At 48.3% G+C, this 26,083-nt stretch overlaps 1 protein-coding gene and 1 pseudogene across 3 annotated transcripts in view; both read right to left on the reverse strand.

Moving 5' to 3' along the window:
* CARD11 (caspase recruitment domain family member 11) overlaps nucleotides 1–26,083 on the reverse strand; it is a 136,689-nt gene that overhangs the window by 58,704 nt on the left and 51,902 nt on the right. The window contains exon 1 of one of the 3 annotated variants that reach the window (XM_026449465.2): nucleotides 10,271–10,407. The exons of the other annotated variants lie outside the window; for them this stretch is intronic. The gene's annotated coding sequence lies outside the window, so the exon portion shown is untranslated. Of the gene's footprint in view, nucleotides 1–10,270; nucleotides 10,408–26,083 lie in introns of those variants that run through there. 3 annotated transcript variants of the gene reach the window in all.
* LOC111523713 lies at nucleotides 15,136–17,501 on the reverse strand (annotated as a pseudogene).

A 26,083-nucleotide genomic window follows, 5' to 3' on the forward strand; every position in this document is an offset into this window, starting at 1 on the left:
TCATTCACTCACTCACTCTTCCACTCATTCATTCACTCACTCATCCACTCACTCATCTGCTCATTCATTAATTCATTTACTCATTCATTCATTTGCTCACTCACTGACTCACTCATTAGATTCAAAAAGCATTCCTAGATGCAGAAGGCAAAAAAATAGAAGAAACTTTGACTATGAGAAGATTCAGGGAACGAAAAATGATAAGTAAGAATATGCCACACATGACAAATACAGGAGGTTCAGAGCTGAGAAAAAGAGGCAGGGAAAGAGAAACTCGGAAGAAAGATGGTGAAAACGGCCCCCAGACTCATTGGAAGAAGAAAGAAGTGGCAAGAAAGACCGGGGGCTGAGGAGCAGTGAGAAGGAGATTGGAGGAAAGAAGGAAACCTGGATCCCAGCCCAGTCTGGCCCGTATTTTAAAGTCAAGCATTAGCTCAGAGAATGCAAATCAGAGCTACAGCAGAGTGATTTACCAAGGGAATGCAGCGTGATCACTCGGGTCACTACCTGCCGCTCAAATGAGGTTATCTCCGGGGCCCAGAGCTGGCCCTGGCCGCATCACAAGCTTCCTTTGAGAGTTAGCAGGCAGCGGGACGCACACCAGGCACCTGCCACTGCCTTCTGCATTTATAAGACACACAGGAAATACACTTAGAATCGACACAGCGATCAATTTAAAATGCATTTCTAGTTGTGGGGCCATCTATTTTATGAAATACCTGCAGACGGATAAATGCAGCAATGCTTCGAAACACATTCCCAGGTGTTTGAAAGTACCTTTGCCAACTGTTTCCATCAGTTAGAAGGTTAGTGTTTTTTTTTTTTTTAATGCAGATTTCAGGTTTTCTTCCGTCGTGACAGGTGGTGGAGGCTTCTGCCTCTAGCTTTCTAATCCTCCCATTCTCATCCCAGGATCCACCAAGAGGTGCAGTCAGGGCAAGTCGCCTCAACCACAGCAGAAGAGCCCAGGGAGGGGTCCGTGTGTCTTTTCCTGGAGCTTCACAGGGCTCCCAGCTCTTCCTTCTAGAAAGGCCTTCAGGTCTGGTCAGCCCAAGTTTCACGAAGCAGCTTTTTTTTTTTGGTTTATGTTTTTAAACACATAAAATAACATACAGGCTGGGTAGGGTGGCTTACACCTGTAATCTCAGCACTCTGGGAGGCCGAGGAGGGTGGATCACCTGAGGTCAGGAGTTCACGACCAGCCTGGCTAACATGGTGAAACCCCGTTTCTACTATAAATGCAAAATATTAGCTGGGCATGGTGGCAGGTGCCTGTAATCCCAGCTACTAGGGAGGCCGAGGCAGAATTGCTTGAACCCGAGAGGTGGAGATTGCAGTGAGCCGAAATTGTACCACTGCACTCCAGCTTGGGCAACAAGAGAGAAACTCCTTTTCAAAAAAAAAAAAAAAAAAAGACACTAAAGACACTTTAATTTTTGTGTGTGTGTGTGTGTGTGTGACAGGGTCTTACCCTGCCACCCAGGCTGGAGTGCAGTGGTGCAATCAGAGTTCACTGCAGCCTTGACCTCCTGGGCCCAAGTCATCCTCCCACCTCAGGCCTCCCCCAGGAGCTGGGACTGCAGATGTACACCACCACACCCAGCTACTTCTTAAATTTTTGTATTTTAAAGATGGGAGTCTTTCTACGTTGTCCAGGTTAGTGTTGAACTCCTGGTCTCAAGCCTCAGCTTCCCCAAATGTTGGGATTGCAGGCATGAGCCACCATGCCCTGCCAGATCTGGGTTTTATTTAGGTCTTGGACTTCCTTATTTTAACCCAAGGTGTTCAAGGCTTGAGGTCAACATGCACTTTCTCATCTATCAGGCTCAGTGGGCAGATTTCTAGGCAGCAGAAGAAAAAGAAGTGGGGTGGTTTTTGAGGGCTAGGCTTGAGTGACTTTGTTAAAATGAGAGTCTCTGAGGATGCCTTCTGTTGTAGATTTAGAGAGTTGGGTGGCCAGGGTTCCACAGGCTGGGAACCCACAAATAAGGAAGCCATAACTCCTGCACTCAGGAGGTTAAAATATTGTTATGTTGTACTTGTTGGTGTGAAGTGACATTGTTCCCTCCAAAAAGGGCAGGGAGTGTAGAGGAAAGGATTGCAGGAATTCTAATCCAACAAAAAGAAAGTCAAACAAACAAAAAAACAACAAACAAACAAAAAACCAAAATCTTTGCATAAAGAGATAAAAACGGCAGTTCCCCTCTGTGTTCTAGTAGGAAGGATGTGGTCCTGTAGTCAGAGAGCCCTGGGTTTAAACTTCAGTTCTGCCATTTGTTGCTGTGTGGCCTTGGGCATGTCACTTACCCTCTCTGAGCCCCCTTTTATTGGATGAGTAGCACTAACATCTTTTTTTTTTTTTTTTTTTTTTTGTGATGGAGTCTGGTTCTGTTGCCCAGGCTGGGGTGCAGTGGCACTATCTTGGCTCATTGCAACCTCTGCCTCCTGAGCTCAAGTGATCCTCCCACTTCAGCCTCTGGAGTAGCTGGGATGACAGGCATGTGCCACTGTGCCTGGTTATTTATTTATTTGTTTGTTTGTTTGTTTGTTTATTTTTGTATTTTTCATAGAGAATGGTTTCTCCATGATGGCCAGGCTGGTCTTGAACTCCTGGCTGCAAGTGATCCACTGGCCTCAGCCTCCCAAAGTCCTGGGATTCCAGGCGTGAGCCACCGCTCCCGGCCATGAGTAGCACTAACATCTTAAGGCTACTGTGGCACGTACGGTGGGCAATGCTACTTAGCTACTCAGCCCACCCCTGTCAGAAGCTAGCAGCAAACTCAGGATAGAAACAAGAAGTTACAAACTACTCTTCCTGTCAATTGCCTCCATTCCAAGCAGAATTGAGAGAAAAACTTCAAAGATTTACCCTCGGACCTTCTGTCTGGGCTTCCGATTGGAAACTCACCCAGCCGGTGGTATTGGCATCTTTCTGTGTTTTCCATGTTCCTCTGGGCAGGGACACATCTCATATTTCCTCGTATACCCTGGCTTAGCAAGTGTCTTCCATAAATCGGCATTTCATATTCATCAAGTGATTGGTGTCCAGTGGCCAAATGCTGGCTTTCTTTCAGTCATTATAGCTTCTTCTCTTCAGCTGATCAGTCCTCTACCTCCCCGTGTGTGGGGAGAGCCTTCACCGTGACTGCTTTCTGGTGCCTGCTGTTCCCACCTAGATGGTTCCGCTGTGCCTGCAGTTTGGAGGTACGTGCCAATCCATCTTGCACTCTCTATCACTTATGGGTTAGAAGCCTAGAATAGATGGCCCTCTGATTTCTAACCTGCAGGGTGCAAACTGTCTTTACCCAGTGAAATGCCGACAGGCCAGCTGGCCGTATGTCCCACCAGGAGACCTCTTCATTTGCCAGTGTCCCCAAACATCAGTGTTATGGCAGCAACAGACATATCTGCCACCTGCTCCCACCCTGGGCAATTTCCAGACTCCGAAGGGTCTTCTTCACCATCAAAGCCAGTCTATTCTGCTGGGCACCATGGCTCATGCTTGTAATCCCAGCACTTTGGGAGGCTGAGGCGGGAGGATTGCTTGAGCCCAGGAGTTCAAGACCAGCTTGGGCAACATAGTGAGACCCTATCTCTACAAAAAAAATAAAAAAATTAGCTGGGTGTGGTGGCATGTGCCTGTAGTTCTAGCTACTTGGGAGGCTGAGGCAGGAGGATCACTTGAGACTGGGAGTTTGAGACCAGCCTGGGCAACATCGTGAGACCTTGTCTCTATAAAAAAAAAAAGTAGGCAGACATGGTGGTGTGCACCTGTGATCTCAGCTACTCAGGAGGCTGAGGTGGGAGGATCACTTGGGTCCAGGAGGTGGAGGCTACAGTGAGCCGTGATTGCATCATTAGACTTCAGCCTGAGTGACAGAGCCAGATCCTGTCTCAAAAACAAGGAAGTCCATTCTGTCCACCGGGATGTTTCTGGAGTTCAGTCATGTTTGTGGGATATTGATAACCCCACACGAGCCATCATTTTTTGGGATGATACTCGTCACTCTCTCATTGTGTAAGGGAACGAAGGGTGTATGGTAACTTCTTTACCAGTTGACCTTCAGAGGACATATTCCCAGACAACCAGGGTACAATGTCTGTGTGCGGTGGGTGTCTGCACACAGTGGGCACTCAGTCAACCTCAGAGCGGGACGACAGAATGTCTCAGTAACCAGACCCACTTGCTAGACGTGCAGGCGGACACTGACAGCCTCTAAGGGGAGACTGCCATGGTGCAGGAGAGCTGGGAAACCCCCATCTCATGCTCTAGATGGTCATGCTTGGGCAGTCTGTGACCTCACCAGGATTACTCTAGGCTGTGGCTGGGCTTCCGGCAAGGAAAATGAATAATTAAGACGCTGGAGATGGAAAACTTCAGAACACAATAGAGATTTTTAGTCTTAACCAGACAGGAAAATAAGTGTCTCAGGCTAGGCACAGTGGCTCACACCTATAATCCCAGCACTCCGGGAGGCCAAGGCGGGTGGATAGCTTGAGTCTAGGAGTTTGAGACCAGCCTGAGCAGCACAGGGAGACCCTGTCTCTTCCAAAAATACAAAAACAAGTTGGGTGTGGTGGTGTACATCTGTAGTACCAGCTACTTGAGGAGGCTGAGGCGGGAGGATCGCTTGAGCCCAGGCAGTTAAAGCCGCAGTGAACCATGATTGCGCCACTGCACTCCAGCCTCGGTGACAGAGCAAGATCTTGTCTCAATAAAATACAGTAAAAATACAATAAAAGCAGCTTCTCGATATTGAAGCACATTTGCCCATTCCGGAAAGGGTTCTCGAGAGACCTCCAAAGAGTGACCCCACCACCTCTCAATCCCCAGGAACTGACGACCCAGTGGGGCAAGTTCTAGATTATTGGTTTGTCTGATTTCGCCTTTTACTATGTGTCTTTTGTTTTTGATTTTTTGTTGAGATGGAGTTCGCCCAAGCTGGAGTGCAGTGGCGCCATCTCGGCTCACTGTAACCTCTGCCTCCTGGGTTCAAGTGATTCTCCTGCCTCAGCCTCCTGAGTAGCTGGGATTACAGGTGCACGCCACCACGCCCAGCTAATTTTTGTATTTTTAGTAGAGACAGGGTTTCACCATGTTGGCCAGGCTGGTCTTGAACTCCTGACCTCAAGTGATCCACCTGCCTCGGCCTCCCAAAGTGCTGGGATTATAGGCATGAGCCACCATGCCCGGCCTCTGCTGTGTGTCTTATGGTAACATCATCATTTACAGGAGGCATTTCTAGAAGAATAAAGCATGAAGCCTACATGTGGCGCTCTTATTATTACAATTATTATAACAATGAGTGTCTCCATCTGAGGTTAGGCGGGCACAGAAATGGAACTCAAACCAGTCGGATTTTCTATCTTGGAGAATTCTGCCAAAGAGATGCCAGGGGAGCCCCTGTGTTAACGCGCATTAATTGAGCACCACTATGTTGGGAGCAAAATAGGTTTGTGCATCCAATTAAATGTGGGGCATCTGAGAGGGAGAAAGACGGAGAGAGAGAGCAGGATTCAGAAAGGGTCTCTTTACTTATAATTAACTACAAAATAAACAGCTCTCTCATGGAATGGGACCCTCTCTTTCCCGCCACCCCTGCAGCCCACGTTTCAATTAGCTTTGTGTTATTCGGGTCCCCTATTACTCCAGATAACTCAGGACTGGCTCTAATTAATTGTTACAATGTACTCAGGAGCAGAGCCAAGCTGCAGCTCGGGAAGGCTGGTTGAAGTTGCTCTGTTCCTCTAACCGGCCTCCTGGAAGGGCTGACTTGGAGCTCCACTTTCACAAGTAAGACAGAGCTGCTCTGTGGGATGATGAGGGAGAGAGGCTGAGATACTTGGAGTCTGCTTTGTTTGCTGCATTTGGTGCTGAGTAAGGTATCCCGTTTTCTCTCTGCCCTATTCCCTTCTCAGTCCCTGAAGCCCTGAACCCTTCATGCCAGTGACATTTAAAAAAGACATCAGGCCAGGCGCAGTGGCTCATGCCTGTAATCCTAGAACTTTGGGAGGTGGAGATGGGTGTATCACTTGAGGTCAGGAGTTCGAGACCAGCCTGGCCAACACGGTGAAACCCCATCTCCATTAAAAATAAAAAAAATTAGCCAGGCGTGGTGGCGGGTGCCTGTTGTCCCAGCTACTCAGGAGGCTGAGGCAGGAGAATGGAGTGAACCCAGGAGGCGGAGTTTGCAGTGAGCCGAGATCGTGCCATTGCACTCCAGCCTGGGTGACAGAGTGAGACTCCGTCTAAAAAAAAAAAAAAAAAAAAAAAACACCAATAACAAAAATTAGCCAGTTGCGGTGGCATGTGCCTGCAATCCCAGTTACTTGGGAGGCTGAGGCAGGAGAATTGCTTGAACCCAGGAGGCAGAGGTTGCAGTAACCCGAGCCTGGGCGACAAGAGCAAAACTCCGTCTCAAACAAACAAACAAACAAACAAACAAACAAACAAACACACCACAAAAATTAGCTGGGTGTTGTGGCGGGCCCCTGTAATCCCAGTTACTCGGGAGGCTGAGGCAGGAGAATCACTTGAACCCGGGAGGCAGAGGTTGTAGTGAGCTGAGATTGCGCCACTGCACTCCAGCCTGGGCAGCAGAGTAAAACTGTCTAAAAAAAAAAAAAAAAAAGACATCTTATCCATAGAATGGACTATTATTCATCCATACAAAGGCATGAAGAAGCACTGCTGCTTGCTACGGCACAGATGAGCCTTGCAAACACTACGCTCAGTGAAGGACGCCAGACACAAAAGGCCACACATCATAAGATGCCATTTAGATGAAATGCCCAGAATAGGCAAATCCAGACAGACAGAAGGCAGGCTGGTGGGTACCAGGGGCTGTGGGGAGGCAGGGATGGAGGAGGGAGGGAGTGTCAGTGGGGACAAGGTTTCCTTTTGTGGTGATGAAAGTGTCTTAGAGCTGGATAGAAGTGGGTGTTGCACAGCATTGTGAATGTAGTAGACACCACCAGATTATTGATTTTTAAAATGGTGACTTTTATGTTATATGAATCTTACCTCAATAAATAAATAGAAACAGGCTGGGTGCAGTGGCTCGCACCTGTAGTCCCAGCACTTTGGGAGGCCGAGGCAGGAGGATTACTTGAGCCCAGGAGTCTGAGACCAGTCTGGGCAACATAGCAAGACCCCATCTCGGGAAAAAGTAAAAAGATTAGGCAGGCATGTGGGGCGCGTCTATAGTCTCAGCTACTCAGGAGACTGAGGCGGGAGGATTGCTTGACCCACGAGTCTCAGGCTGCACTGAGCTATGATCACACCATTGCACTCTAGCCTGGGTGACAGAGAAAGACCCTGTCTCAAAACCAAACTAAACTAAAATAAAAACAGCTACAATTTTTTGAGCCTAGGTGAGCAGGGGCCAGGCCCCAAACTCTCAGTGACTCGAAGCCCCAAACAGCCTGGGCAGGAAGCTACGATCATCTCTGGTGAAGACCTGAGACTTCCCAGTCTGGGGGAGGTGACACCAAGGGATGAGACAGATTGTGGGGAAGCTGGGACTTGAGGCCTGCGGGGAGGCCGTGTGCTCGTCATGGGAGACGACAGTTCATGGGGGAATTGCAGGAATGACTTTATTTTTATTTTTATTTTTTTGAGACAAAGTCTCGCTCTGTCACCAGGCTGGAGTGCAGTGGCATGATCTTGGCTCACTACAACCTCTGCCTCCTGGGCTCAAGTGATTCTTCTGCCTCAGCCTCCCAAGTAGCTGGGATTACAGGTGCATGCCACCACGCCTGGCTAATTTTTTTTGTATTTTTAGTAGAGACGGGGTTTCGTCGTGTTAGCCAGGATGGACTTGATCTCCTGACCTCATGATCCACCCACTTCGGCCTCCCAAAGTGCTGGGATTACAGGCGTAAGCCACCGTGCCCAGCCCTGCATTCTTTTTTTTTTTTTTTTTTTTGAGACAGAGTCTTACTCTGTCGCCAGGCTGGAGTGCAATGGTGCGATCTCGGCTCACTGCAAGCTCCAAGCTCCGCCTCCTGGGCTCAAGTGATTTCTCCTGCCTCAGCCTCCCGAGTAGCTGGGATTACAGGCACCCGTCACCATGTCCTAATTTTTGTATTTTTAGTAGAGACGGAGTTTCACCATGTTGGCCAGGATGGTCTCGATCTCCTGACCTTGTGATCTGCACTTACAGGATGCTGGGTCAAGGAAAAGACAAGATAGAAGCAGAGGCGGAGAAAGAGGGTGAGGTGAGTGGGAGAAGAGGGGACGGCGGGACAGGGGCCTTGTGACAGAAAAGGGAACAAGAACTCAGGGTTTTACGTTGTACCCACAGGTGCAGAGCTGAGAAAAGGAAAGAGAAATGAAGAACGGCAACTCGGAGGAAGGAGATGGTGGGGGTGGCGCGGGCACCGGGTACAGGGTGAGAAAGTGAGAGGGCGGTCCGGCCAGGGGGTGAGGGTGCTGCAACCATCTCAGGTCACGTTCCTTCTCCTGAGAGCTCCCGGGACTGCAGGCAACTTGTTCAAGAATTTGAGTAATTTCCCGGAGGCCGGCTCACCTGTTTCCAACCCATCAGTGATCTTGAAACTTAAAAACACTCAGACGCCCACTTCCCGCCTATCCGTGCAAGGTAAGACGAGCCAAACACATCTCGAAATGCACCGATGTTTCTTCTTCTAAGGGGGCAGACTCCTGTGGTGTGCCCCCACCCTCTCTTTTAATGCATCTGTTGTGTAAAAACGTCTGTAAATAAATTTGTCGGGCTTGGAGCCTAGGGTGGCTGTTTCTTTTCACTTTCTCTACTATAATCCAAGACCAGCAAACATGAGACCACGTTTTTCCAATGGTTTGTGCCTCCCCCACCCCAGTGGTGACGGAAATACGTTCCCCAGCAACAGCAAGACAACCCTGGGATTCTGCAGGCGCAGAGATCCTCTGCACCCTCCCGTCATGTCAGTGCGAGATGACAAATGAGATGCAAACAGGGAAGTCTTTCTTACGTTTGCGCCACATGATACAACCCCCAATAATGAAATAAGGCACCCGTCAAAACTGCACCCAGAAACGGTCGATCGGTATGGACGTGAGGTTGTTACGAATGTGTTTCCGTAGCAGCGGAGAGGGGGCGACTGGCTGCTCTCTGATCATTGGTCTCTTCTTCCCTGGATGCAGGGAGCCCTGAAGGAGCCCACTTAGGAAGGCAGGCTTTAAGGTGACAGGAGAGTGTTGCAGGTGAGGCTCCACTCGCCAGTCAGTGACGGCGAATCCAAATCTCTGCACCCATGGCTGTTAGATGGACATTATGCAGTGCATGAACTAGAGACACCAAGAGCCTATCATTCTGTATCACATTTTAAAGGAGGCCTCTGAGGACCAGCTAACATTTTCAAACCATTTAGGTCAGCGAAGCCCCCCAAAGGCCGTAGTCTCTAGTAAGCAAAAGTTACTAAGGGGCTGCCGAGGGTCTACAAACCCGCAGGACTTAAGAAATTCCCGAAGTGTTTCACCAGGAATTGAGGAATCTACTCGGATTCCTTTCAGGGATCCCGGGGGGAGGGGAACTTCCCCTTTGGGGTCCTCAGTCCTACTGTCTCTTTGGGAAGCTCCTTGCCCCACAATCGCCTGGTTGGTCCTCCGGTGTTTGTGGGCAGGGGCTGGGTCTTGGGTGCCTTGGTGGACACCAGCGAGCCACAGGCTCATTTCTTAGCATTTGCAATCTCAAGAGAACCCAGAGGAACCGTCTGGAAGGTGCTCGCGGGGTTGACATTGGGAAACACGAACACTTCCGAGACCCAGAGAGGGCCAGGCTGCAAGGCCCCACGTTTTGGAAACAGACCCTGTACACATTTCCTCTCCACCCGGCTGGGGCCACGGGCATCTCAGGCCTCGAGACACACTCTGTACCCTGAGCCCCACTCCCCGGCCCCTGGCACCGTCCCAGTCAGAAGAAAATAAGACCCAGTGCCACATGACAATGGGAGCATCCTGACCCGTGTGGGTCACCGGGCACGTATGGAGAGCGTCTGGGAGCTGAATCCACGGAACTCTGTGCAATCCAAGCCACGGCATGAGACGGTCGCCCTAGCACCTGCTGCTGGGACTGCACATCCGGTTTAGGAAATTAGGAGATGCAAAGAGGCGTGCATGAAGCCATGAAAACACATGGGCATGGACAGGACAAGGGGGCCAGGTGCTGGGGAGGGGAGGTCCCACAGCAGCCGCCCAGGGACAGGGCTTCACCAGGGCTGCACCTGCGGGCCTCAGTCAGGGGACCTGCCATTTGGGAAATGTACTCACGCGGTGGTGAGCCAGCTGGGTCCTGGGGGTCCCTCGTGTTCCTCTCAAATTCTCTCCTGTTGATTCCCCAGAAAACACCAAGGCTGCGGGAGAGCAGCCACCTCCCCCGGAAGCCCACACCGATGCCCCACTCAGATGCCACCTCTATTTTTAGCAGGGGCAGAAGTCGGGGCTGGGGGTGGGCTGCCTTACTTCCCTCTTTTTTTTTTTGTTCTGAGCAGAATCTGTGGGTGACTTTCCACTCATGGGAGCGGGGGAGGCTGGGAGAGCAGAAAGGGACCCACGCCGTGCAGGGCAGGCAGAAACTACAGGGAACAGGGTGCGTCTGTCATCAGGGCCAGGAGGGCAGTGGGGCAGGGGGACAGGGCGGGAACCCGGCATTGTCAGTCATTGTTCGCACCTTTGCTCTGCTCTCCCCACTGGGCCCTGGGACACGCCAGACCTCACCCAGGGGACCTCTCTGGCCTCCTCTGCCTTTGAATTCCACAGAGGAGGAAGACTGGCCAGCAGGAAGTGCGGGGCCTCGGACATTCCAGGGAACACTCTTCTAGGAGCGTGCATCCCATGATACATACCCTTTCTCCTCTGCCTCTCTGCAGTTTGTTAGTGGGTGTGGAGCCCAAAGTACTTTGGATTCCCCCATCTGCTGCCCCTACCCGGGATCCACCTTGAACCCTAACCCCCTCTGACAACCTGTGTCTTGTCTTTGCATGGCAGGCTGCCTGCAGAGCTCTGACCACCTCATTCCCCTGGGAGGCCCTGTGGTATAGACGCCTGGGGCGGGGGGCAGATGGACTGGAACATCGTGTCTTCACCAGGGAATGGGGGCAACCAGAGCTGTGGGAATGAATGGAGGCAATGTGTGAACACCGCCCACCCCAGCGTCCTGTGGAGGCAGGCGACCAATTCCTTCCCCAAAGCTGTCAACATCCCCTCCACTCCTATACAAGCAAACACCAGTTTCTCAGCCATTGCTTCCTGGCCCTGTGCAACAGCACCCAAATCTACTATCAGAGCCGGCTTCCTCCCTATTTCCCAGCCTATACCGATCTCAGAGATACTCGCTGTTCCCCCTTTTCTTCCAGAAAATTGAGGTGCAATCAGTGAGCTGCACAGATCTTCAGTACACAATTCAATGAGTTAGGAAGATGCCCATGCAACTAAGACCTCAATTGTGATACAGAGTACGGTGGCCGCCACTAAGTTCTCCATGGCCCTTTCCATCCCCCTGTGGCCCCAAAGGCAACCGCTCCTGTGATTTCCATCAGCTTTGCCTTTTCTTGAACCTTAGGAGAGTAGAATAATGTGCTGTTCTACTCAGACGTCCCCTCCTTAGGTCTCCAGGAAGCTCTGGGCACTGCAGCTGTGTACTCTGCGCGATGCCTAATTTCCTGTGTCAACTTGACTGGGCTGAGGGATGCCCAGATAGCTGGTAAAACATTTCTGAGTGTGTTGGTGAGGCTGTTTCTCAGCCTTTGAATCAGTGGACTGAATCAAGAAGACCCATCCTCCCCAGCGTGGGCGGGTGTCATCCAATCTGCTGAGGACCCCTGAGAGAACAGAAAGTCGGAGGGAGGAAGAATTTGCCCTCTTGAGCTGGGGCATCCATCTTCTTTAGGGTCGGACTCCTTTCACACAGTGTTGTGAGGCTGGTGTCAGTCTCGCGTTCCTGTTTGTCACTGGGCAGTGTCCCATCGATACGTGTCCCACATTTTCTTGACTTGTGTTATCTTTCGCTGGACATGTGGGTTGTTTCCTGTTTGACTGGGACCTTCCCGTACAGATCTTTATGTGGACATGTTGTCATTTCTTTTGAGTACACACCCTGGAGAAGGACTGTCTGGGGGAGGAAGACATGGTGTCCCCAGCCCAGGGCCACCATGGAGAATTAGGGGAGCAGCAGGGACTGACCCTGCTCTCCTCACACCTCTGCTTTCTGATCATTCCGGCACCAGCCTTTCTGGGAAGGCTGGGAAGATCCGTGCAGCTCACTGATCACACCTCAAGTTTTTGGAAGAAAAGCAGGGGAACAGCAAGAATTCTTGCGATCGGTATAGGCTGGGAAACAGGGAGGAAGCTGGCTAAGATAGTAGATTTGGGTGCTGTTGAACAGGGCCAGGACGCAAGGGCTGAGAAACCGGTGTTCACTTGCCTAGGAGTGGGAGGGGACGTTGACCTCATCCTTCCCAGCTTAGGCAGGAGAGACAGTGATGACGATATCCGGAGGCTGAAACCCACCAAAAGGAGTCGGAAGAAAGCTGATTCAATATGGAGTTGGCAATTTCGGGGGGAAGAGATGTCAACACCTTCAAAGGTGGGGCCCGACCCCTTGGAGGTAAAAGTCCCTTCCAACTTTGGATTCTGAAACACACCCCATCGGAGAGGCCAAAACATGGCTGGTGGAATTCAGACTTGATTCCCATTTCCCCGTGAGAGGGTGAGAAGGTTCCTACTGGGCTGCTCCAAGGAGCACGGCAAGGATCACCGGCGCCATGGGGCAGAAGGAGCTGAGTCCCCCCCACGGGCAGCACGGAGAAGAGGGGGTCACCTGAGGCCACAGAGGAAAGGGACTCCTTGGAGGAGGCGGCAGTAACTAAGTCACACACAAAAAGGAAGTGGCATCGGAGAGCTTCCGGCACGCACGCCCAGGGAGGTAGGAGCCTGAGCTTGTGGGTGAGGAGTGATTTTTTCTAGCATGGCAAGAAACAGAAAATACAAAACAGGTGGTTCTGCCAATAAGTCTGTCCCAGAGGAACCTGGTGACCCTGGAGATGGGGCCAACCTGATGTGGACTTAGGGGTTTTGGGGTTTGAGCCCCAGCCTGGACTCTCGAGCCTTAACAAAGGGGGCTGGGAGGCAGCCCTCTTTCCTTTTTTTTTGGAGACAGAGTCTCACTTTGTTGCCCAGGCTGGAGTGCAGTGCTACAATCTTGGCTCACTGCAACCTCTGCCTCCTGGGTTCAAGCAATTTCTCCCATCTCAGCCTCCTGAGTAGCTGAGATGATAGGTGTGCACCACCACACTCAGCTAATGTTTGTATTTTTAGTAGAGACGGGGTTTCACCATGTTGGCCAGGCTGGTCTCAACTCCCAGCCTCAGGTGATCCACCCGCCTCGGCCTCCCAAAGTGCTGGGATAACAGGCGTGAGCCCCCGCGCCCGGCCAGGACCCCTCTTTCCTAATGCTGCTTCTCCCGTGGAGCCAGGTCTGTCCTTCTGAGGACCCCAAAGCAGTTCAGATCTAGGCCTGTCCAAGCACTCAGGATCCCACCTCCTCCCTGGCACTGTTTGTTTTCTTTATCTCTGCCTTGAAGCTGTAGTTCCAAACAGGCAGGCCCTTCACTGCTGATTCAGCTGCCTGAGCCAAAACTCATAAAATCCTATTTCAAAAAGGTCCAGTGATTTTATTTTCTGATCATAAATATGAAATTTAATTAGCAGCCTGCTGCTAATGAAGTCGCCGTGGAAATCAGCCTGGGGAGGCGGAGGGAACGTGAACACCTGCAGGCAACAGAACCCACTGCCCGGTTAACCCTTCCTCTCCTGCTGCCCCTCACTGGGCCCCACTGCAGAGGGGCAGCCTCTGGCCTGGAAGGACAAGGAGGGGCTGCTCGTTCAGGCAGAGTTGGATGTGGCTCAGATATCCCCTCCTTGGGTCTCCAGGAAGCTCTGGGCACAGCAGCTGCACACTCCATGTGATGGTTAATTTTATGTGTCCACCTGACTGGGCTAAGGGATGTCCAGAGGGCTGGTAAAACATCCGGGTGTGGCAGTGAGGATGCTTCTGGAGGAGCTTAGCATTTGAATCAGTACACTGAGTTAAGAAGATCCGCCCTCCCCAGTGTGGGTGGGCACCATCCAATCTGTCGAGGGCCCCTGATAGAACCGGCAGTCCCAGAAGGAAAAATTCTCCTCTTGAGCTGGGACATCCGTCTTCTCCTGACCTCTGACACTGGAGCTCTTGGTTCTGGGCCTTCGAACTCTGGGACTTACACCATGGACTCCCTTGTTTTTGGGCCTTCAAACTGGGACTGAATTATACACTAGCTTTCTTTCTTTTCTCTCCTTTCTTCTTTCTCTTTCCTTCTTTCTTCCTCCCTCCCTCCCACCCTTCCATCCTTCCTTCCTTCCCCTCCCTCCTTCCTTTCCCTCCTTCCCTTCCTTCCTTTCCCACCCTCCTTCCTTCCTTTCCCTCTTTCCCTTCCTTCCTTCCCTCCCTCCCTCCCTTCCTTTCTTCTTTTTTGAGACAGGGTCTTGCTCTGTTGCCAAGGCTGGAGTGCAGTGGCATGATCATGGCCTACTGTAGCCTTGAACTCCTGGACTCAAATGATTCACCTGCCTCAGCTTCCCGAGTAGCTGGCACTACAGGTGTACATCACCATGCTTGGCTACGTTTTTAAATTTTTTTTTTAGAGATGGGGACTCACTATGTTGCTCAGGCTGGTCTTGAACTCCTAGGCTGAAGCGATCCTCCTGCCTTGGCCTCTGGAAGCGTCGGGATTATAGGTGGGAGCCACCATGCCCGGCCCTGGCTTCTGTGATTCTCCAGCTTGCATAGAGTATATTGTGGGGCTTCTTGCCCTCCATAATCACATAATCCAATTCCCATAATTAAATCCCCTTTTATATATGTCTCTATGTATCCTACTGTTTCCACATCTCTGACTAATACACTCTGCCCCAGATCAGAGACCCAGCTTCTGTTTTCTCTTTAAAACCCTCTGATAGGCTGGGCCCAGTGGCTGACACCCATAATCCCAGCAATTTGGGAGGCTGAGGTAGGAGGATCACTTGAGCCCAAGAGTTCAAGACCAGCCTGGGCAACATAGTGGGACCACTCCACAAAAAACTTTAAAACATTAGCCAGGCATGGTGGTGCGCACCTGTGGTCCCAGCTACTCGGGAGGCTGAGGTGGGAGGATCACTTAAGCCCAGGGGTTCAAGGCGCAGCGAGAGCCATCATCACATCACAGCACTCCAGCCTCGATGACAGAGCGAGACTCTGTCTTTAATAATAACAATAAAACCCTCTGATGGAACATTGTCCACAGCAGAAGGGAAGCACTGGGAATAATACGGAGCTCTGCACAGGAGCTTAAGGGAAGCCACTGGAGCTCAGAAAGCGCCCAGTGCCTCTGCTCAGTACTGGATGTGAGCTGGGGGCACACGGCGTAGTCCACTCTGCCTTACAATGGATTGGATGGTACGGAGTCCTTCTCTCCACCAGCCAGCCTTCCTGGTAGTGACTTCCAGATACCTTCTGCTCACAACCCAAAAACGTCAGAGGAACCCTATAGTTCCTCCTTCACGCTCCATGGAACACAGGAAACCCAGGACCACCCTGTTCCTCCCACTACCCCTGGCTTCATTTTCTCTTCCTATAATGCAGGAATAATAATGTCCAGAGTTTGCAGGATTTTAGGGATGATTAAACAAATTTCTTTCTTTCTTTTTTTTTTTTTTACAGCAAGTCTTTTCATTTTTATTACTCAAAAAATTTTAATTTAGCTTTCTGACTCTGTGCTTGCGCCTTCAACACTTTCACAACGATTTTCTGCTCCTCGATAAGGAAAGCACGCTTGATCCTGCCACGAACACATTTAGCACACATGGAACCACCATAGGCCCTGCTGACACGTTTCTTTGTTTTGGACCATCTCATAAGAACTTTAGGTCTTACAGCACGAACCCCTCAAAGTCTGCCTGGGCACACACCGCATGCAGATTTTGGTACTTTCCCAAACTTCTTGGTATAAAGGTAAACAGTTCTATTACCAGGGGTTTGGGACAGCCTAGTTTTGTTAGAGGCTGTATTGTAGGAAAGCCTACGTCGGTATGTCAAACGCTGGACCATTCTGAGTGCCCCTGCGCCAGCTCAAATGAATGCTCCTGAGAGCTCTAGGCTTCCTCAGCTCCTCGGATGGCAGCCGATTGTGAAGGAAATAAAGACAGGGAAAAAGAACAACAGCCATACCTGCTGATTAAACAAATTTCTAAAGAACATGCCTGGCATACAGTAGGAGCTCCATAAATGGGAGCCTTTATGATCATCGTTATTATCATCATCTTGCATGAGTTGATGAGTTAAATCCCCCAAATCCAGAACTCACTAATATCTGAAGTCCTACGGAGAGGACACGGACTATTTCAAACACGATTCAGGAAGCTGAAGTGAGAACGTGACTGTTACTTTCCCAAACATGCTCGGAAAAACCCAATCCATCTGGTCGGTGCCGACGCCATGCTAATATCTACTCAAGCATGTCCATGTGTGTGGAACACAGGGTCTACAGTCCCAGCGTATGTGGATAGTGTGGGAATGTGTCACTTCATTGCACAGAGATCACGCCTGTGCAGACAGCCTGCACATGCACTGGACACGGGAGCTGATACACAGACCCCTCCCTGAAAACGCAAATACTCGTCAGAAGTGAGAAGGAGCCGTGCTCCCCCGGAGAGAGCCTGCAACGTTAAACTTTAGATGTAGTCCGTGGTCAAGGCACACAGGAGTATATTCTAGTAAAAAGTTTATGACAGAAGGTAATAGAGTTTTTGAGGGATTTTTTTTCTTGCCAGATTTTTTTTTTTTTTTAAACAGCAGTGTATTGCAATTCTGCAGGCATTTGGGTCCCAGCTCCTGAACGAGTAGGAACAGCTTAAGTTCTGCTCCCTGTGCCTCTGCAGGGAACCCTCCTAGGGTCATGGCTGAGGGTTTTGGGACGCTGGAGCCGGAACCCCTCTGGTATCACTGTCAGCCCCAACAGGTGCGGCTGGCTTCCGGGATGAAATGTTACGGGTAAGCTGAGTTTGTGTAAATCAAACTCTCTTCTCCCCATTGACTGGGTTTAGAGCTGACTCCCCATATATGCAACTGCCCTCCATACGCCCCTGCTCACAGCCTCAAACTCCTCACTCAAAGTGTCGCACGTCGGCCCCAGTGTCAGCACGAACTGGTGCCTCACCAGCCGCATTGCGAGCCTCACATCAGCCCTTCGGAACGGAGCCTACGGTTTAGCAGGTTCCCCAGGTGATGCTCACACACACTGATAAACGCCGCTCCAACTCACCCCTCCCCGTGCAGAGACGTGGGTCGCTCGCTGACTTCTGGTTTACTTCCTGCCTGAGTCTTTTAGGACTTTGGTTTGAAGCACGTGCCCATCCCTCCTGGCTCATACCTCTGCCTGGTCTTTGGTGGTGTTTCTTTTTCTTTTTTAGAGACAGGGTCCTGCTCTGTTGCCCAGGCTGAAGTGCAGTGGCACAGTCATGGCTCATTGCAGCCTCGACCTCCCGGGGACAAGCCATCTTCTTGCCTCAGCCTCCCAAGTAGCTGGGACTACGGTGCGCACCACCACTCCCGGCTAAGTTTTTGAATTTTTTGTAGAGACAGAATCTTGCTATGTTGCCCAGGTTGATCTTGAACTCCTGGCCTCAACCGATCCTCCTGCCTCAGCCTCCTAAAGTGCTGGGATGACAGGCGTGTGCCACTGTGTCTGGCCTGCTGATGGTGTTTCTGATTTCCCATCGTAGCTCCACATACCAGAGATTCCTCTGGGTGACTGAGCCCCAGGTGACCCGTGTCTTCACGCTTCATTCTGGGGTGGCCCTCACCTTGGTTCGGCCTTGCCGGTGAGCCCCAGATGCTCAGACACACTGCAACCCTTCTGTGGTACGTTAGCTTCATTCCTAACTGCCAGCCCCGCCTGGAAAGCACTTCCAGGACTTGGGGCTCTGAGGTCTGCTGCTGATCTCTAGCTCGTCTCCCCAGCTCTGAAGTGGGTTAAGAAGGAGCACAGATGGCCGGGCGCAGTGGCTCACGCCTGTCATCCTGCACTTTGGGAGGCCGAGGTGGGCAGGTCACCTGAGGTCAGGAGTTTCAGACCGGCCTGGCCAACATGGTGAAACCCTGTCTGTACTAAAAATCCAAAAAAATCAGTCGGGTGTGGTAGCAGGTGCCTGTAATCCCAGCTACTCGGGAGACTGAGGCGGAAAAATCGCTTGAACCTAGGAGGCGGAGGTTGCAATGAGCTGAGATTGCACCACTGCATGCCAGCCTGGACGACAAGAGCAAAACTCCGTCTCAAAAAAAAAGCACAGTTGACTTATAGCTAGTCCTTCTCCTTTTATAAAGTGAAGTGCAAAATAAGGACTAAGCCCAACTATTGTTTCTTGTAAAAATAGAATAATATGAAGAACTAAAAGTAGATCCACTGGCCGGGTGCAGTGGCTCACGCCTGTCATCCCAGCACTTTGGGAGGCTGAGGTGGGAGGATCACCTGAGGTTGGGAGTTTGAGACCAGCCTGGCCAACATGGTAGAATCCCGACTCTACTAAAAATGTAAAAATTAGCCAGGCCTGGTGTCATGCGCCTGTAATCTCAGCACTTGGGAGACTGAGGCAGGAGAACCCCTAGAACCTGGAAGGTGGAGGTTGCAGCAAGCTGAGATCTTGCCACTGCACTCCAGCCTGGGAGACACAGAGAGACTGTCTCAAAAAAAAAAAAAAAAAAAAAAAAAAAAAGCACAACAAAACACAACAACAATAACAAAAAACAGAGATCTACCATTCAGTCTAGCAATCCCAATCCTGGGTATCTACCCAAAGGAAAAGCAGTCATGGCTGAGCGCGGTGGCTCCCACTTGTAATCCCAGCACTTTGGGAGGCCGAGGTGGGCAGATCACGAGGTCAGGAGATCGAGACCATCCTGGCTAACACAGTGAAACTCCATCTCTACTAGAAAAGTATATATATAAAAAATTAGCCAGGCATGGTGGCAGGCGCCTGTAGTCCTAGCTACTCGAGAGGCTGAGGCAGGAGAATGATGTGAACCCGGGAGGCGGAGCTTGCAGTGAGCCGAGATCATGCCACTGCACTCCAGCCTGGGCGACAGAGCAAGACTCCACCTCAAAAAAAAAAAAAAAAAAAAAAAGAAGTCATTATATCAAAAAGACACCCATGCACGCATGTTTATAGCAGCACAATTCACAATTGCAAAGATGTGGAACCAACCTAAGTGCCCATCGACCAATAAGTGGATAAAGAAAACATGGTATAGATTCACCATGGAATACCACTCAGCCACAAAAAAAAAAAAAAAAAATCATGTCTTTTGTAGCAACTTGGATGGAGCTCGAGGCCATTATTCTAAGTGAAGTAACTCAGGATCGGAAAACCAAATATTGCAAATTCTCACTTATAAGTAGGAGCTAAGGCTGGATGCAGTGGCTCATGCCAACACTTTGGGAGGCCGAGGTGGGTGGGTCACTTGAGGCCAGGAGTTCGAGACCAGCCTGGCCAACGTGGTGAAACCCCATTTCTACTAGAAATACAAAAATTAGCTGGGTGTGGTGGCATGTGCCTGTAATTCCAGCTACTTGGGAGGCTGAGGCAGGAGAATTGCTTGAACCCGGGAGGCAGAGGTTGCAGTGAGCAGAGATCATGCCATTGCACTCCAGCCTGGGCAACAGAGTGAGACTCTGTCTCAAAGAAGAAAAAAAAAACTAAGTAGGAGCTAAGCTGTAAGAACACAAAGACATACAGAGTGATATGATATAATGGACTTTGGGGATTCGGGGGAGGAGGGTGGCAGGGGGTGAGGGATACAAGGCTACACATTGCGTAGGGTGTATGCTGCTCAGGTGACAGGTGCACCAAAATCTCAAAATTCCCTACTATAGAATTCGTCCATGTCACTAAAAACAACTAGTATCCCAAAAGCGATAGAAAATTTTAAAAAATCTTTAAAAAACCCAAACAAGTTAAATATTTAAAAATCAAATAGTATTTCATACAAGTTTTTTCGGTGTACTTGAAGTCTTTTTTGGGGACAGGATGCCCAGTGAATCTGACCCTCCACATATCCCACCTCATGGCCAACCTTGTGTAACACCCACTTCCTAATAAATTCAGATCAGTCGTGAGCAGTATGGAAAGGAACAGGTTACCAATCACGATGGGAGTATTCAATGGTTATAAAATGGGACAGGCATTTGAAACATCTGTTGCCAGGCATTGGCTGACAGCTAGCTCAGGACAGACCCTGATGGAAGATGTAATAAATCCACGTGGTAAGCCCTACCAACACTGCGGCGTCTCATCTGATCCGCTTTGTTGTTGGTGTATTTTTTTTTGAGATGGAGTCTCACTCTGTTTCCCAGCCCGGAGTGCAGTGGCGCAATCTTGGTCCACTGCAACCTCTGCCTCCCTGGTTCATGTGATTCTCATGCCTCAGCCTCGTGAGCAACTGGGATTACAGGCATCCACCACCATGCCTGGCTGATTTTTAAAGAACTGAACGCTTCAGTGAAAATAAAGAGGTGATCGGGGTGGATTAAAGATGATACAATTCTATGCCGTCGATAACAGACACACTTTAAATATAAAAACATAGAGAAGGCAACGGTAAAAAGATGGAAACGCTATTCATAAAAACTGAAATGTCAAAAGATATTAATATCAGAAGAGTAGATTTCAGGAAGAGGTGTATTTCCAGGGATAAAGAGGGACATTTCATAATGAAAATAGAGTCAATTCATCAAGAAGATACAACAATCTTAAATGTGTATGCACCAATTCTAAAGCTTCAAAACATGTGAGGTCAAAAGAAATAAAACTGAAAGGGGACTTGGACAAAACCCACAATGATGGTTGTTGATTTCAACTGTCCTTTTTCACTAATTGTTAGAGCCAATACATAAAAATGAAGGCTATAGAAGATTTGAATAATACTATCAACCAACTTGACCTAATTGATGTTTATAAAACACTACAGTTAACAGCTGCAGAATACATACTCTTCCTTTTTTGGAGACTGAGTGTTGCACTGTCGCCCGGGCTGGAGTGCAGTGGCACGATCTTGGCTCACTGCAACCTCTGCCTCCTGGGTTCAAGTGATTCTCCTGTTTCAGCCTCCCAAGTAGCTGGGATTACAGGTGCCCGCCACCACATCCAGCTAATTTTTTGTATTTTTAGTAGAGACAGCGTTTCACCGTGTTGGCCAGGCTGGTCTCGAACTCCTGACCTCGTGATTCGCCCACCTCGGCCTCCCAAAGTGCTGGGATTACAGGTGCGAGCTACTGCACTCAGCCATACATACTCCTTTCAAGTGTATGTGGAACATTCACCAAGATCTTTTGTCAGTCTATAAAACAAGTCACAACTTTAAAAGGACTAAAATTATATAGAATATGTTCTCTGTCACAATGGAACTAAAGTAGAAAACTACGATAAAAAGGAACCTAGAAATTTTCTAGACGTTTGGAAATGAAATGGCACAGTCCTAAATAACCCATTGATTAAAGAAGAAACCAAAAGAAACATTTGAAGATGTTTTGAACTCAATGGAAATAAAAACAAAACATCAAAATCTGTGGAATGCTGCTAAAGCAATGCTTAGGGAGGACATTATAACTTTAAATGATCATATCAGAAAAGAAGAATAATTTAAAATTAATGATCTAAGTTTCTGCATTAAGAAGCCAGGCTGGGAGTGGTGGTTCATGCCTGTAATTCAGCACCTTGGGAGGCTGAGGCAGGAGGATCACTTGATGCCAGGAGTTCAAGACCAAAAAATCAACCAGTGTAAATCTGTGAGATTTACATTGTGAGACCTCATTGCTATAAAAATAAAAATAAAAAATTAGCCAGGCATGGTGGTGTGCACCTGTGGTCCCAGGTACTTCAGAGAATGAGGTGGGAGGATCACTTGAGTCCAGGAGCTTCAGGCTGGAGTGAGCTATGATTGCACCACTGCAATCCAGCCTGGGTGACAGTGAGACCTTGTCTTAAAACAAAACAAAACAAAACAAAACAACAACAACGACAACAACAAAACCCCCAGAAGGAAAAAAAAAAAAAAAAAAAAAAAAAAAAGAAAGAAAGAAAGAAAGAAGAGGAAAGAAGATAATGAAAATAAAGATAAGAACAGAAAAATAAAGCTTAAAAACAGTCTAGAAAACCAAAATCTGGGTCTTTAAAAAAAAGTAACAAAATGGATAAACTTCTAGCTATACACTAACAAAAAAACAGAAAAAACAAAATGACCAATATCAGAAATGAAAGAGGAGCTATCACTACCAATGCAACGGACATTAAGAGTATATTAGGAATATTATTTTTAAAACATTATGCCCACAATTCTATAATATAAATGATAAGAACATAAATTACTGAAAAGATATAAATTCCCAAAATTGACTTAAGAGGAAATAGACAGTCTGAATTAGCCCTATATCTATTGGAAAAGTTGAAGTCATCATCAGAAACTCTCCCACAAAGAAAATTCCAGACTCATACAGCTTCACTGGTGAATTCTGTCAAACATTTAAGGAAGAAATAATACCATTCTTACATAAACACTTTCAGAAAACAGAGGAAGAAGCAACACTTCTCACCTCATTTTATGTGGCCAATATTATGCTGATTCCAGAATCAGACAAAAGCATTACAGGAATAGAAAACTAGGAACCAGCATCCTTCATTAACATAGATACAAAAATCCTTAATGGAATTAGCAACAACTTCAAAAATATATAGCGAGGACAACACATCATGAACAAGTGAGGTTTATTCCAGGAATGCTAGTCCATTCAACATTCAAAAATCAACCAATGTGGCTGGGTGTGGTGGCTCATGCCTATAATCCCAGTACTTTGGGAGGCAGAGGTGGGCGGATCACGAGGTCAGGAGTTCGAGACCAGCCTGACCAACATGGTGAAACCCTGTGTCTACTAAAAATACAAAATTTAGCCAGGTGTGGTGGCATGTGTCTGTAATCTCAGTTACTCAGGAGGCTGAGGCAGGAGAATTGCTTGAACCTGGGAGGTAGAGGTTGCAGTGAGCGGAGATTGTGCCACTACACTTCAGCCTGGGTAACAGGGTGAGACTGCATCTCAAAGAAAAAAAAAAAATCAATGAATGTAAATCACCATATTAAGAGAATAAAGAAGGGAAAAATCATCTGATTACTTCAATCTATGCAGAAAATTCACTGGGCAAATTTCAGCATCCATTTATATTAAAAACTCCCCCAAATTAGAATAGAAGAGGCTGTTCCCCAAAGACTGGGACCAAAGCAAGGATATTCATACTGACCACTCCTATTCAACATTGTGCTGAAGTTTCTAGTTAATCCAACGAGACAGAAAATAAAAGGGATGGTCGGGCACAGTGGCTCACGCCTGTAATCCCAGCACTTTGGGAGGCTGAGGCGGGCAGATCACGAGGTCAGGAGATCGAGACCATCCTGGCTAACACAGTGAAACTCCATGTCTACTGAAAATACAAAAAAAATCAGCCGGGCGTGGTGGCAGGCGCCTGTAGTCCCAGCTACTCAGGAGGCTGAGGCAGGAGAATGGTGTAAACCCGGGAGGCAGAGCTTGCAGTGAGCTGAGATCATGTCATTGCACTCCAGCCTGGACTACAGAGCGAGACTCCATCTCAAAAAAAAAAAAAAAAAGGGACGAAGACTGGAAAGGAAGAGGTAAAGCTGCCATTATTTGCAGAAAACATGATTGTCTGAAAGAAATCCAAAGTAATCTACAGAAATTCTGCTAGAATTAATAATAATCAATTAACAATGATTAATCATTATTTGCTAAATTAGTAAAGTCACAGAAGGTTGATATACGAAAACCAAAAACCCTAATATCCAGAAACGTAACACACTTAGGATTTAAGATAAGGAAAGCTTTGTAAAGTGTCTGCACCGAAAACTACAAAGCATTGCAAAGAAAAATTAAGGAAGCCCTAAGCCAAACAGAGAGATATATCATGTTCATTGATTGGAAGATTCTTTAACATTGGTTTTTGGTGTTTTTATTTTATTTTATTTTTTTTCTGAGACAGGGTTTTGCAGTGTTGCCCAGGCTGGACTGAAGTGGATTTGAAGTGATCCCTCCAATACAGACTCTTGGCTCAAGTGATATTCCTGCCTCGGCCTCCCAGGTAGCTGGGATTACAGGCACGTATCACCACACCCAGCTAATTTTTGTATATTTTTGTAGAGACAGGGTTTCACCATGTTGACCAGGCTGAGCTCAGGCAATCCTCCTGCCTTGACCTCTCAAAAAGTGCTAGGATTACAGGCATAAGGCACCATGCCTGGCCTGGAACTCTCATCCATATCTGGTGGGGGTGTAAAATAGGACAACCACTTTAGAAAATGGTTTGGTAAGTTAAACATATACCTATTCTGATGACTTAGCAAATACCTAGGGTTCTAGGACCCAGGGCCCTGTGTATTTACTCAAGGAATATGAAAATACGTCCACACAAAGATTTATATGTGGGTAGACTGATAAGAACTCCATTCACAATAGCCTCAAGTTGAAAACCACCCCAGCTACCCAACAGGAGGAAGGATAAACAAATTGTGGTAATAAAAACAAAATAAAATAAACAGGAAAGAGACATGCAACAACATGGGAGATTCCGAAGACATGAAGAGTGAAAGAAGTCAGACGCAAACAGGTACATACTGTGTGATTCCAGGTATGTGAAGCCCTCGGACAGACAAAGCTACCCAAAGTGAAAGAAACCAGAACGGTGATTATCCCAACAGCTTCTGGTGGGGAGGATGGAAATTGAGCAGGAGGGGCATGAGGAGACTTTTGAGAGCACTGAAGATGTTCTGTATCTTGACGGATTATGGGTTATGTTTGTCAAAAATGGTTAAACTGTCTACCGTGCACTTAAGATTCGTGCATTTCACGGCGTACAAATTATATCTCAATTTAGAAAAAAATGAGAATGGATTTGAAGTGATCCCTCCAATACAATATTGTGCTTACATACCCCTGAAATCTTTTATGTTATTTTTAATTTTAATTTTTTATGTCCATGGGTTTTTGGGGGTGCAGGTGGTATTGGGTTACCTAAAGTAAGTTCTTTAGTGGTGATTGGTGAGATTTTGGTATACCCATCACCCAAGCAGTATACACTGAACCCAATAGGTTACCCTTTATCCCTCTCCTCCTCCCACCTTTTCCCCACTAAGTCCCCAAAATCCACTGTGTCCATTTGCAAAAATCCATTTGCATCCTCTTAGCTTAACTCTCACTTATGAGCCAGAACATAGGATGTCTGGTTTTCCATTCCTGAGTTACTTCACATAGGATAATAGTCTCCAATCTCATCCAGGGCCCTGCGAATGCCATTAATTCATACCCTTTTATGGCTGAGTAGTATTCCGTCATATATATATATATACACACACACATATACACAAACCACAGATTTTTATCCACTTGTTGACTGATGGGCATTTGGGCTGGTTCCATATTTTTGCAATTTCGAATTGTGCTGTGATACACGTGCACACACCCTTGAAATCTGAAATCATAGCTCAGTGGGTTGGGGAGAGGGCATAATTCCAGCAGATGCTCTGGGAATAAACCAGGTCCCACTGGGTCCTTTGTGCTGTTTGCGCCTGTGATCCCCATGCACACGGGTGATGGGGGATGGCTAAGTTAGACAACATCTGTGTCTGTTTCCTAGAGCTGCAGTAAAAAATTAACACAATTGGCCGGGCGCGGTGGCTCAAGCCTGTAATCCCAGCACTTTGGGAGGCCGAGACGGGCGGATCACGAGGTCAGGAGATTGAGACCATCCTGGCTAACACGGTGAAACCCCGTCTCTACTAAAAAACACAAAAAACTAGCCGGGCGAGGTGGCGGGCGTCTGTGGTCCCAGCTACTCGGGAGGCTGAGGCAGGAGAATGGCGTAAACCCGGGAGGCGGAGCTTGCAGTGAGCTGAGATCTGGCCACTGCACTCCAGCCTGGGTGACAGAGCGAGACTCCTTCTAAAAAAAAAAAAAAAAA

The sequence above is a fragment of the Piliocolobus tephrosceles genome, chromosome 8, assembly GCF_002776525.5.
Source record: "Piliocolobus tephrosceles isolate RC106 chromosome 8, ASM277652v3, whole genome shotgun sequence".
Lineage (NCBI taxonomy): Eukaryota > Metazoa > Chordata > Mammalia > Primates > Cercopithecidae > Piliocolobus > Piliocolobus tephrosceles.